This window comes from Mus caroli, chromosome 14, assembly GCF_900094665.2.
Source record: "Mus caroli chromosome 14, CAROLI_EIJ_v1.1, whole genome shotgun sequence".
NCBI classification, from domain to species: Eukaryota; Metazoa; Chordata; class Mammalia; order Rodentia; family Muridae; genus Mus; species Mus caroli.
Genome location: NC_034583.1, coordinates 112,910,811 through 112,924,713, shown reverse-complemented (window position 1 = coordinate 112,924,713; position 13,903 = coordinate 112,910,811). Strand labels below are relative to the sequence as shown.

The 13,903-nt window shown below is 37.8% G+C and overlaps 1 protein-coding gene and 1 pseudogene across 6 annotated transcripts in view; both read left to right on the top strand.

Annotated features, from left to right (window-relative positions):
* Fgf14 (fibroblast growth factor 14) overlaps positions 1 to 13,903 on the top strand; it is a 637,724-nt gene that overhangs the window by 612,560 nt on the left and 11,261 nt on the right. The window lies entirely within an intron of this gene.
* On the top strand, positions 13,255 to 13,808 carry LOC110309628 (annotated as a pseudogene).

Here is a 13,903-nt window from a genome sequence, read left to right as displayed (position 1 = left end):
TTATATTTATATTGGTGAATATAAATAAACTGTGGTGAATTACTTAAACACACTGCTCAGTCTCTCATTACTAAAGTGGTGATTATAATGTCACTAATCCCATAGGATTACAGGGAGGTTCAAGTTAGCTGGTCCTATAGAGCTTTTACAACAAGGCCTAATATGTAGGTATGCACAAAGTCAATCTTAGTACATTCAGTAACATTATATTGATATTAGTGTAACTATTGAATATTGACAAATATATAGTGATGAATCTTAAGCAGTTATAACAATTCTCTCTTTAGAATGATACAATTTAGGGAATTCATACATGTCTGTCTACTGATGAAACAGGTCTTATAGAACCAGTTGAGACATATTTTTATTTATAAATTTAAATTTCTCACTTAAATATGTACTGTAAATACATCATATTTTTGTTTTTACTTTCTTAATTTGTAAATTTTTGCATTGACTTTAAGAAATAGGTGGCAAACTTTAGTAATATTTGGATACTGTGGTCATTTATTGATTCTGTATGGCACTGAGAACATATACCATGGCTTCCCATACTTTAGAACACACACATATTACTTGGGGTCCTGATAAAAGCTGATTCTCTCTGGTAGGAAGAGAATTTGTGAAATAACTCCTGGTCACTGAATACCACATGTTAAGAATATAAAATATACATGTATGCATATTTAAATACTAAATATGTAGCTATGGTGTATATTTTCAGATATGATATCTATTTATGTTGAACAGTTAAATATTATATCAAAAATAGTTTATTTTAGCACTAAAATAAATTATATTATATACTATAATAGCCCAAAGTATAATATATAATAAATAAATAAATATATTTTAAGATATGATCACTCCTAAGTAACAAGTTGTGTCTTTTCAGATGAAAAAACTAAGCTTTTATTTGCAACTTTGTTTCCTTGGAATCTAAGTAAAAATAAAAACAAAACCCACCTGGTTTGTTGTTAACCATTCACTTACATTCATTGTATCTTTTTTTCAAATCAAAGCTATGAATCATGTACTACATATGAGATTGTGCATTTGTTTAAAGTACACATATACACTTATACATCACACACATACACAGTTTACTAATTTTAACTCTATATGCGATTCAAAGCTCTATAGTGTACATTTTAAAATATATAGCATTCCAGAGAAATAAAACACAACAGTCAACTTAAATGGATTCTTTAAAGAGTTAATTGTAGATATTTTCTGTTTCAAATTTCATGACTCCATCATTTTCTGAAAAGTCAGACTATTTTTGCCTTTGTTAGTGATTGTAAGAACATTCTGCACTCCATCTTGAAGCTGGTGCTGTCAGAAGAGTAGCATTCAGGGATATGACTGATTGATTATAAACTGGAAAGGGTGACAGAGATTGAGATAAATCTCTGCTGACCTCATTTTAACCTTCAGTAGGCCACATCTCCAACAAAAGAGACAAGGGAGGAGAAAATGGAGATTTCAAGTTGAACAGGCCATTAGAATTCCATCTAAAGTTTGAACAATTAATTTGAAACCTATTAAGAATAATTAAATAGGACCTTGCTCCTGATAACAATTCACATTTGAAAGCATTTTTTGGTTTCATTTGTTGTTATAAGTAAGTATACTTTATTACTCAATTTACAGTTTAAAACTTATTTTTTTCATTTCTATATAGTTGATAGCTAACGCATGTGATATTTATAAATTACTTTTGTGAATTGTCATTATCTTTCATTTAAGAACCTGAGACTTCTATTTAATTCTTAGGAACAAACTTTATAAAAGTCTAGGGTCAATGTCTATACTCTGAATGGGAGAGTGTTATATGTATTGATGACTCAGGAAATAGATGTAATGCTATTATTATATAATGCTGGTATTATCAGAGCAGTGAAGTACTGAGCAGGTCAGTCATCTAGCTAAGGGACCTTTAATCACACTAAGGAGTGGAAGTAATAATAATCCTTCTAATGAGTTTACTTTTTCCCCAGAACTTTTGTATTCTGTGCAGTCACTACAGAACTGCCACAAGGTTCAGCCAAGTCTGCCTGCCTTTCTGAGTCCTCACTCAGAAAAGAGTTACTTTTCCCTTCTTCACATCTGTTCTTCCTTTTGGATGCTGCCTGGAGCCCAAGTATGCTTCTTCTAGTAGTTCTGGTGTTTTTATTTCCCCACTCCCTGGTTGCTTGTCTGCAATGTAACTGTTTATAAACAGCCTGGCTGTATTTGTTACTCTTTGTCTTCCTCTTTCAGGTAGCTGTCAAAATTTACAGCTTGTGGTTCTGTTCTGGAGTTTTTGATACCTAACGAAACTGTTCTCAAGCCTTTTTCTGAGTGCTCCCTTAAATTATTTTACTAATGAGACTAAGAACTGTAAGTGGGAGCCAAATACTGGCTCCCCTGTCATGAACCAAGTGGGGCTCCTTAAAGTTTCTGTTAATAATACATATCATGAATGTGTGATAGGCTCGTTGGTACAGTATGCCTAGTATAATTCCTATATTCTGTCTTTTTAAATTGAGTTTAGAATTTCCTCTTATTTTAAAAATGTTAATCTATCAAATTTTTATTGTAGATATAAAGGAGAAAGTAGATAGCCCAGTTCAGCATCTGGGCTGAACTTGATTAGCTGACTAAACTGAACAATGAGAGAAGAGAAGGGGAGAGAGAACAAGAGGCTGGAGAAAGGAAAGCAGAAGTCCAGCCCCTGGGAGGAAGAGGTTTAGGTAGGAAGTGGGTTGAGAAGTGCTAGGAGAAGCCACAGGTACTGTCTTGCATTTCATAGACTTAACATTCTGTCAGGTTCTCCCAGGTTACACAGTACACGGAATGGGTGGCCTGAAGCATTTTAAAAGGAAGCTGGTGCTCGTCCTTTTAAAAGGGAGAAGACTTTTAGATTTCTCTAAAATCAAGCTTTGATGAAAAAAAATGTATTCAAATCATATATATTTACATACATGAATATATTACAATATATGAATGTATACGTGTTGTACAATATAAAACAAAATGAATATACATGAGATCTAAATTTAATTGGGAACAATTATCCCTAAGGAGTTTGGTATTAAACACTTCTTCCCTCATCTAGATTGTGAAAAAAATGGTCAGATTTTACTTTAAACCAGTTGTGGGAAAATTTTCTGGTAAAGGACCACACAATAAAGACTTTAGGGTCTTGTTGTGGTAAATCTCCAACCCAAACATGCCCAGCAATGAAAACACGACTCAATATGGATACATGCTGTGCGCCTAGATTGGGCAGATCTACCACTATACTACTATCTTCCACACCTTATGAGACCCCTTATAACTTTTGGTTTCTCCATGCCATGTGCTTCTGCTCTGCTTTTCTTCTTCTTCCTCCTCCTCTGCATCCTCTCTCTCTTCCATTTTCTCGTTCTCTCTCCCAACCTTCTGCTCCACCTTCCCTTTTATCTGCCCAATCATCAGCTCTCCTTTATTTTACAAATTAAGATGGGAAGCAGGTTTACAGGAAATCTCCTGAGTGCTGACTCATTCCTTGTTCACAACCACTCACTGGTGAATGGGATTAACATCAAATATAATTATCCCCAGGGCTATCCCCACAAGGGTCCGATCATTTTCTCAGCTCCCCAGATTTGAACTTTGAAGTCTCTTGAAAAAGCCACACCTATGCTGAAGTTTCTAAAGACTGATTCAAAACTGTGATTGTGGAGAGTCTGAATGTTACAAATCTTGAGACAAAGTTACCTGGCTTGCCTTTAAACCCTTTTAGTAGGGGTATAGCTTTCACATCTGAGTCCCATATAACATCCCTTTAACTAGCAGATAAAATCCTCAGAATACATTAACTAGACTATTAGATAGACTATCTGTTTCTGAAAACTCAGACTCTAAGAACATCACCAGATAGCATCTAAAACCTGAAACAGAGACCCCATTCAACTGCCTATCTGATGTCCCTATCAGTGTTTTTAGTAAATGCATTTTTTTTTCCTGGAAGCTCTGGCTTCTGCTAAAGTCCCTGGTTCCTGGATATTAGCCCTCTATCAGGTTTAGAACTGGTAAAGATCCCAATCTGTTGTTTGCCCTTTTGTCTTATTGACAGTGTCATTTGCTTCACAGAAGCTTTGCAATTTTACAAGATCCCATATTAATTCTTGATCTTACAGCACAACCCATTGGCGTTCTGTTCAGGAAATTTTCCCCTGTGCCCGTGTGTTCGACACTCTTCCCCACTTTCTCCTGAATAAGTTTCAGTGTCTCTGGTTTTATGTAGCGTCCTTCATCTACTTAGACTTGAGCTTTGTACAAGGAACAATTTACATTCTTCTACGTGCTAACCCCCAGTTGAGCCAGCACCATTTGTTGAAAATGTTGTCTTTTTTCCATTGAATGGTTTTAGCTCCTTTAATTATGAAATTCTTAGGCAAATGGATGGATCTAGAGGATATCATCCTGAGTGAGGTAACAAAAGAACACACATGATATGTACTCACTGATAATTGGATATTATTAGCTCAGAAGCTCAGAATACCCAAGATTCAATTCCCAAATACATGAAACTCAAGAAGAAGGAAGTCCGAAGTGTGGATATTTCGATCCTTCTTAGAAGGGGAACAAAACACCCATGGAAGGAGTTACAGAGACAAAGTGTTGTGTAGAGACTAAGGAAATGACCATCCAGAGATTGGTCCACCTGGGGGTCCATCTCATATACGGTCACCAAACCCAGACACTGCTGTGGATGCCAACAAGTGATTGCTGACAGGAGCCTGATGTAACTGTCTTCGGAGAGGCTCTTCCAGTGCCTCACAAATACAGAAGTGGATGCTCACAGTGATCCATTGGACTGAGCGCAGGGTCCCCAATGAAAGAGCTAGAGAAAGGACCTAGCTGAAGCAGTTGAAGGGGTTTGCAGCCCATAGGAGGAAAAACAATATGAACTAATCAGTAACCCCAGAGCTCCCAGGAACTGAACCACCAACCAAAAGTACACATGGAGGGACTCATGGCTCCAGCTGCATATATAGTAGAGGATGGCCTAGTCGGACATCAACAATTGGTCTTTTGAAGGCTCTATGCCCCAGTGTAGGGGAACGCCAGTGCCAGGAAGTAGGAGTGGGTGGGTTGGTGAGCAGGGGAATGGGGAGGGAGATAGGAGGAGGGTGTTTTTCGGGGAAGGGGGGGGACCAACCAGGAACCAGGATAATATTTGAAATGTAAATAAATAAAATATCCAAAAGAAAAGAAAAGAAAAGAGAAAAGAAAAGAAAAGAGAAAAGAAAAGAGAGGAAGAGAGATTATAGCACAAAAGGGAGTTTATGTCCAGGTAAAATGCAGGATCTTCAGGGGATGACAGTAGACAATGGCCCAATGGACCAATGAGAAGAAACGTGTTCACAGGGTGGCAGTGGCCAGTGCAAGAGACTCCATTGTGCTGATTTCCATGTTTAGGGATGGTTCTTGGAATTTTTAGTAGATATTTACTTTATTTACATTTCAAATTTTATCCCCTTTCCTCATTTCCCCTCCAAAAAAAAAAAAACCCCTATGCCATCCCCCTTCCCCTACTCACTACCCCACCCACTCTTGCTTCCATGTTCTGGCATTCCCCTACACTGGGGCATAGAGCCTTCATAAGAACAAGGATCTCTCCTTTCATTGATGTACCACAAGGCCATCCTCTGCTACATATGTGGCTGGATCTTAGAGGTCATCTATGTGTACTCTTTGTTTGGTGGTTTAGTCCCTGGGAGCTCTGGAAGTACTGGTTGGTTCATAGCGTTTTTTCTCCTATGGGGCTGCAAACCCCTTCAGCTCCTTCAGTCCTTTCTCTAGCTCTTTCATTAAGGACCCTGTGCTCGGTCCAATGGATGGCTGTGAGCATTCACTTCTATAATTGTCAGGCACTGCCAGAGCCTCTCAAGAGAGAGCTATATCAGGTTCCTTTCAGCAAGCACTTGTTGGTATCCACAAGTGTCTAAGTTTGGTGACTGTATGTGGGATGGATCCCCAGGTGGGACAGTCACTAGATGGCCTTTCCCTCAATTTCTGCTTCAAACTTTGTCTCTGTATCTTTTCCTATGGGTATTTTGATCCCCCTTCTAAGAAGGACCAAAGTATCCACACTGATCTTCCTTCTTGAGTTTCATGTTGTCTGTGAATTGTATCTTGGGTATTCCAAACTTCTGGGCTAATATCCACTTATCAGTGAGTGCATACCATGTGTGTTCTTTTGTGATGCACTCAGGATGATGTTTTCTAGTTTCATCCATTTGCCAAAGAACTTCATTCTTAACTCCTTACAACAGACAAGTTTCCAGAAGGATAGAAAGAATGATTTCAATGAACTCTAAAGGGAGAGACAGCTCTATTCTTACTTAGGTAACTACAGAAATGTCAGCAAGCTGCCCTGGAGGTCCTAGGGAACATCTCTCCCCTTCAAAGAGAGTGGACTCCACCTCCTTTTTGCCAGAAAATAAGTCTCCTGAGGACTTAAATCAGCATATAAAAAGATGGAAGATAGGTGATTTTTTGAGGCCCATTATGGTCTGAAGACTAGAACATAGCTATTATCAAGACCTAGATGGAGATATAATATTCTCAGCTATATAACTAGGTGAGTGGAATTTATATTCTAATTAATAATATGTTTTTCTTTTGCAGTAACCTTCCCCTTGTAGTATGGACACTTAGAGAAAATCACTGGCCAGCCTATTTTCTGAGTCTTAACCCAGAAAAAGCACACAGCTCTGTTCTTTCTACCCTTTTGTCTTTTCTTTTTGTAGTAGATGTTTTATTATGTTCTGGGCTTTCTCACTTTGCTTGTGTGAAGTCAGTTCTCCACTCTTTTGAACTCCATTGCTGTACATGCCAGATCCTAACAACATATTGTAACTTTCTTTTTTTCTCTGTTCATCATCCATCAACATAAACATAATAGTTTAAAGGTTAGCTGCCTTGCTGTTTTTCTCTTAAACTTTAGTAAAGTTGTTCTCAATCTCCCTTTTACTTCTATTTTAAAATTCTCTTGTGTTTAAACTAGAAACAGCAGAAGGGGTTCTAGATTTTGTAAGTAGAATATGGCACCCAGTGTGGGGCTGCTCAAATTCCTCTGGTAACAGTCCGTCTTTACTGCCAACTATAAAGCCTTCTGCTAAATTACCTTTTGTGCAATGTAGGGTGTCATGTCCCCACCCAGAGCAAGAGATATCATTAAAATTTAATTCTTTTAACTAGTACTCAAATTCCTGCAATGATTACTCCCTGGTTTTACAAGCTAATAGTTACAGAAAAGAGGAGTCCTCCCTGATAGTCCTTTAAGTCTGCTCATTCCTGACTAGGTTCAGAACACATTGCTTATGAATGTCTTTTATTCTGGTACTCTGGAAGTTTATTTTACTGATTTCAAACTGGAACCCATCTTTCAGAGCAACCTAAATCCATGTTTCCAACCACAATCTCTAACATTTGACTCAAAATAAATGTTATTGCCTTTGGTGATAGAGCTGTATTCACTCCACAAGAGTTAGACTTGATCTTGTGAAAATAAAATAAAAAAAATTGCTGAAATAAAACAAACAAAACCTGCACTTGCATGAACTTTCTACAAGGCTGAACTCAAATTGATAAGAACTTCCATGATTGTGGGGAGAATGGAATGTTGCAGATCCAGAGCCTAATTATATTTTATCTTGGGCTATCTTTACCCACCTAACTAGCCATTCCTTGTCCACCTCTGCATCTGACCTTTGCAACTAGCAGATAAAAATCTTTGGGATTTATTAACTTAAAAAAGAAAAAAACCCTCATTTCCACCAAATCAAAAGTCTAAAACTGTCATCAGATAGCATCTGAGGCCCATAGCTGTGAATTCTCTTGCTTTGCTGCTATTCTGATGACTCTACCACTATATTTGAAAAGTATCTCAATTTATGATTTCATTCTGTCATTACAAAACCTTCAAAAACCTGCTACTTCACTGGGACATGGAAGTTGGGTAACCTAAATGTGAGTTCCCAGGCTGTGGTGACTCATGGCTTCAGAAAAACCTCTCTTTCCAACTTGCAGTAAAGTTGTGTTTTTGAGTCAACAGTCTGAAGACCACAGCCTACTGCACATCTCAAGGTCATGTCAGTACTGACATTATACTTTGTTTATGCCTAACCTTCTGGGTTTGTGGCTAATTCATTTCTTATGAGTGTAGAACATGGACAGTCTCCTCCTATCATCCTCCCCTTTCATCTACAACCCAGAAGACTATCTTTGCACATGCACATAGACCATCAGGGGTTTCCCTGAATAAAGAACACACTGCAGATGGTGCTTTCGTCCCAGAGCAACCACAACAGAAAAGGAGATTTGAAACTTCTGTCTGCATTGTGGTGTGCCTTTTTTCCCCCCTATTCTATAATTTGATGGTTTAATTTGGCATTGGTGCAAATAAATACTTAATCTTCTACTGGAACTTGACTGCTGGGCTTGTTGTCAGGGTGGTAGTTCTAAATATAGGTAGACAAGAGTCGAAAAAGACACATCAAATTCCTTATCTATCTCGTTTTTGGCACTTTCAAAGAGTTTATATTTAAGCTTAAATTTAAATAAGCGTTCTCTTATTACCACTGCCAGTATTCTGTCACAGTAGTCTTATTTAGTTCACTAAATAAGAAACATAAATTAGAGCTTCAGAGATAGCCTGGAATCCCTGCTTTTTTCAATCTATTGGAGGCATCAAAGTGGAAGTGTACTGGGTCCATCCCAGCCCTTGAGCTTCTCCATGTTGAGAAATACACTGAAGAAATAGTCAAGATGAACAGGCGTTATGACCGAAAACAAAAAAAGTTATTTTTTTTTCTGAAAACTCAGATCTTCTCAAGATATAAAGTTCTAACTTTTCATGCAATGCACAGCCTCTTCAGTTTGTTCCCACCACTGTCTGCCCGGTGCAGGGCCAGAGCTACACATTTATCCTTGTCAGCGAACCCTGCTTGCCAGCTTGCTTCACTTCTGCTTACTACAGCCTCCAATGCCCACATGATCCCTGGTCTCATCAATTACAACTATTTCAAGTTCTATTTACTGAACTTTCCCAATGCAGTCTATCTCCCTAATGCATCTGTAGTATTCAAATACAAAACTATAGTTGGGTCTAATATCAAGAATTTTTTTCCTTTGTGTTGATCAATGTTACTTTTATAAGTTTCTTTACAAGTTAGCATCAAGAAAAAGATTTCACCTCCTGAATTATTTGCATAACATGTTTTCTTCCTCTTTCTTAGATATTATAAAATTGAGAATTCAGTTTTGTAGCTTATAATTTGGATAGCATTTGTTTATGCCTTGTGAATCGTTCTCATACTATCAATATTAGTGAAAATAATGTAATTTTTAACAGACAACTTCCTGAGAGGTCTCATATTTTGCTTCAAAGGTGAACACTGGGATAGATTATCTTTTTAGTAAGAGATTTATTAAAAGGAATTAAAGCCATAGACAGATGGTGCCATGGCAAGAACATTGAATACAGTTCATGCTCCTGTGGCAGACTAAGGTTTCATTTTCATACATGTTAGAGGAAGGGGGAGGGGGAAATAGATTATAAAGTTTTGTTTGTAGCCTGCAGTTAGTCATTGGTAAGGACAAACAGTGAGTAGTCAGGTAAAGAATGTCAAGTGTCTAACGGAAAATCAGCTTTCCTGGCTGGCTGGGACTTGAGGCTGATAGGGCAGGAAAGACACAAACCTAGAGAAACAATTGAATTTATTTCTAGAAACCAAAGTACCTTAATTTCAAGAATTATAAATTTAAGCCGGGCGTGGTGGCACACACCTTTAATGCCAGCACTCGGGAGGCAGAGGCAGGCGGGTTTCTGAGTTCGAGGCCAGCCTAGTCTACAAAGTGAGTTCCAGGACAGCCAGGGCTATACAAAGAAACCCTGTCTCAAAAAAAAAAAAAAAAATTATAAATTTAGTCAAAGTGAGGGAACTTCACAAAATGATATTGCCCTACCTAACACTTGCCAGTCCATTTCTCTAGAGATTAGGAATCAACATACTAGTGTTGAAACATAACATAACTATATAAATTTGTCTTGCACACTGACAGTCACTTTGTGTTTACTCTGTTGCTTATTCAAGAGTGCCATGTTTCTTACTGACAATAGGGTTCATTATCTTGGCAGTATATAAAACCTTTATTATAAATGCAAGCCTGCCTTTCCTTCCACATCACTTTCTGTTTCTTCTCTGCAGTACCTATATCTTTGCAAACTGCTTATGGTTCTCCTAATACACCATGGCATTTTCTGTCTCTGATTTGTCACAATGCTATATACTACATCTATAATCCTTCTCTCATCCAAGATGCCAGCCTTCCATAATAATATGTACCTATATGGCTTTTTAAATGAAATGAATTATTTTATTCATATTTGTCATATCTGGTGTTCAACTCAATACTTGATGTGAAGCCATGTTTATTGACTAATCATGCAGCTGAATTTTGATCTGTAGTAATATCATTAGACTCAAGTATTGAAATAACATACAGAAAGTTATACTATATAATGAATAATGTATTTCATAAAAAATAGCAAGTACTTATTATTATTTTATCATTCTAAAATGAGTTAATTCACACCAGTTCTCCCAGACAGCTTTTTGTCTATAATTTCAACTTTGTCTTAGAAATGTGAACTGAAACCCAGGGAGATAAAACCATTTTCCCAAGAACACTCAGCTAAAAAGAAATCAAACACTGGTTGAACCTTGTCTGTCTGGACATATAGATCATAATCCTCTATTCTATTTTTCTTCCATTTACATATTGAAAGTATATTTATAACAAATGATAGTAACTAGGCCCTTCTGTGTGTAGTTTTAGTATTTCTCCTAAGAATGCTGACATTTCTTTGGCTACAACAATTGAAGAATAAATTAAGTTCTTTTAAAGTCTTAAGAAAACTGTGTTAGATAAGAGCATCTTAGAATATTGTAAGTGTATGTATTCACTTTGATTATTTAACCAGGAATAAAATGGCCCAGAATATACCAACCAGTCCTCACAAGTATTACATAGTTCTCTTGAGATGGTTTTTTGTTGTTGTTTGTGTGTGTGTGTGTGTGTTTGCTTTGTTTTTTGAGATAGGGTCAGCCTTATTGTCCTAAAACTCACAATGTTAAACCAAGCTGGCCTTTAAATTCACAGAGACTCATCTTCCTCTGTCTCTCAAATGCTCAGATGAAAGTCAGAAGATACATAAGTTTTTGGAGTCACAGGCAAAGCTCACAAAGTAATATAAACAGGAGCTAAAGAAAAGGTTTAATGATCAGAGTACTTGCCATGCAAACAGGAGGATCTGAGTTTAGATCTCAAGCACCCATGGTAAAAGTCAGCCATGACAATATAGACCTGTAACTCTTATGCTCAGAGGGCAGAGGGTACGGAATTGCAGGCTGGTCTCCAGTCAAGCTGAGGTCTGAACCCTGAGGTCATAATTGACTTTCATGACAGGGTAGGTGTTCCCTCATGCTTCTGGAACTCTGGCCCCTGCCTAAGCTACCACCTCCCACAGCCCCCACAAGAGAAGCATGATCAGTAGTCACTTAAGCAATGGCCCAAGCTTCTGATGTTCAGGCTAAACTCCTCTCCAGTTACCTAGCAACAGTGAAGACCATAAAAGGGGCTATTAGGCCCCCACTTCCCTCTCTTACTTCTCGCACTCTCTCACTCCTTTGTTCTCTTACCTCTCACTTCTCTCACTCCTTTCTCCTCTTTCTCCTCTCTCTCTCTCTCTCTCTCTCTCTCTCTCTCTCTCTCTCTCTCTCTCTCTCTCTCTTCTCTCTTTCCCCCTGCATTTCTAGAATAAAGCTTTAAATCATAGAGAGTCTCTGCTCCATCAAGATGCACTGCACACTCTGGTCAGTGTTGGGAACCTCTTCCATTATCCCTCTCTCCTTTACCCCAGGGATGACTGGGTGTCGCCTCAGGGTCCTCGGTCAGCTGTTAACATCATACTCTTTGATATTTTGAGGCAGGCTTTTACTAGCAGATAACATGCTTTTTCACCTTAGATTATCTCAAGAATACATGTGTCATACCAAGACCTAGAAGACTTAGTTTCAATCAAGATGGCAGATTTATTGGTCTGTTGGAGACTCTCATATTTTTTATTGTGTTATTGTGATAAAACATAACTAAAAGCAACTTAGATAAACAAGGAGTTTGTTTCATCTTACAAGTCCATGTCATAATGGAGAAGTCAAGGCTGGAAGTTCACATATTTAGTCATATCACCACACAGCCAAAAACAGAAAGAAATGGATGCATGTAAGATGAATGCATATAAGTTGACTTACTTGCTGTGCTAGCTTGATTATTCCAATTTCTCCATCCTAATATAGTTCAGGACAAACTCTCTTGGGGATGTTGCCACTCACAATAGGCTGGTTTTTCCTACATCAATTAACTTAATTAGCAAACCCCTCACAGACATGCCCATAAGGTATCCCTAATTGAGACTATTTTCTTAAGTAATCTGAAAGCTAACCATCACAGGGGACAAGCCAGGTTTGGAACATTTTGCTTTTCCCAATTTATCTACTTTCCTCTGTGACATCTCTTAGATGCTGACACAGTAGGACTCCATTTATTAATGAGAGAACTATAAAGAGGGTATTTGGAGAACAGAAATTTAGTAGAAGGCCAGGACATTTATTTGGGTAGGTTCTTTTTAAAATCTGAGGTAGTATCATGTTGGAAGACCTTACATATCCCTGTAAGGAGGGGCGTTTTGTTTTGCTAATGTCTTTTATTGATCACTGCATCTGTCATCTTTCCTATGATCCACTTCTCCTTGGAAAATTAATTTCTGGTGAAGCAAATATATAGAGCACACTGAATAAATTTATACTGCAGAAGATATCATTTGATAACGCACCTCTTTTGGAAAGCATTTTCCATATGCAATTATGAAACATTTCTTATGACAATTCAACATAAATTCAATTTTTAGAGATTTTATATTTTACGCAAAGAATTGTAAAATATATATATATATATATATATATTTAGATAGATAGATAGATAGATAGATAGATAGATAGATAGATAGCACAGAACATAGCCTATTCTTATCGGCTACAAAAACTAGTTAAACATCTTACATAGTTTGCCACTAGGAGGTTAGAATTTTAAAGTTCTGAAGTGCAGTGGGTAGTTGGGTAGGTGCCATGTCTTGATCAGTGCCGAGGGTGATTGATGGTGGTATGCTCAAGTAACCAGAATCGGAGCATGAAAGCACACGACATCCTGAGCAACCGTCATTTCAGTGTCTGTTCCTTTGGAAAAGAAACTAGTGATGTTCCCAGGACCAGCAACTGACAAGTCCAATGTTTATGATTTCAAAACCATATATGACCAGAATGTACAATGATCTCCTCAGGAAAGACAAAGAACTCTATACACAAAATGGAATTTTACATACGTTGGACAGAAATAAAAGAATCAAGCCCCATCCAGAAAGGTTCCAAAACTGCACAGACCTGTTTGACCTGATCTTCACTTGTGAAGAGAATCTCTGACTAGGTTGTAGCAGATTTGAACTCCAGAGATCAGGAGTCCTGCCAGCCAGTTCATGTGGTCAATGTGGACAACCAGGACAAGCATGAGAGGCCACTCTAGGAGCATTCCTTATCTGTGAGCTCTGCCAGTGTATCCAGCACACTGAGGATATGGAGAATGAAATTGACGAGCTGCTTTAGGAATTCGAGAAGAGTGGCTAGGCCTTTCTGCATACTGTCTGCTTCTACTGAGCCACCTGTATTTGGTGCATGGCTCTCACCTTTGTTGAAGACACTATTTCAGTGTGTTTTCCCTTCTGATAGTTGTTTATACTGCTAGGTGTACA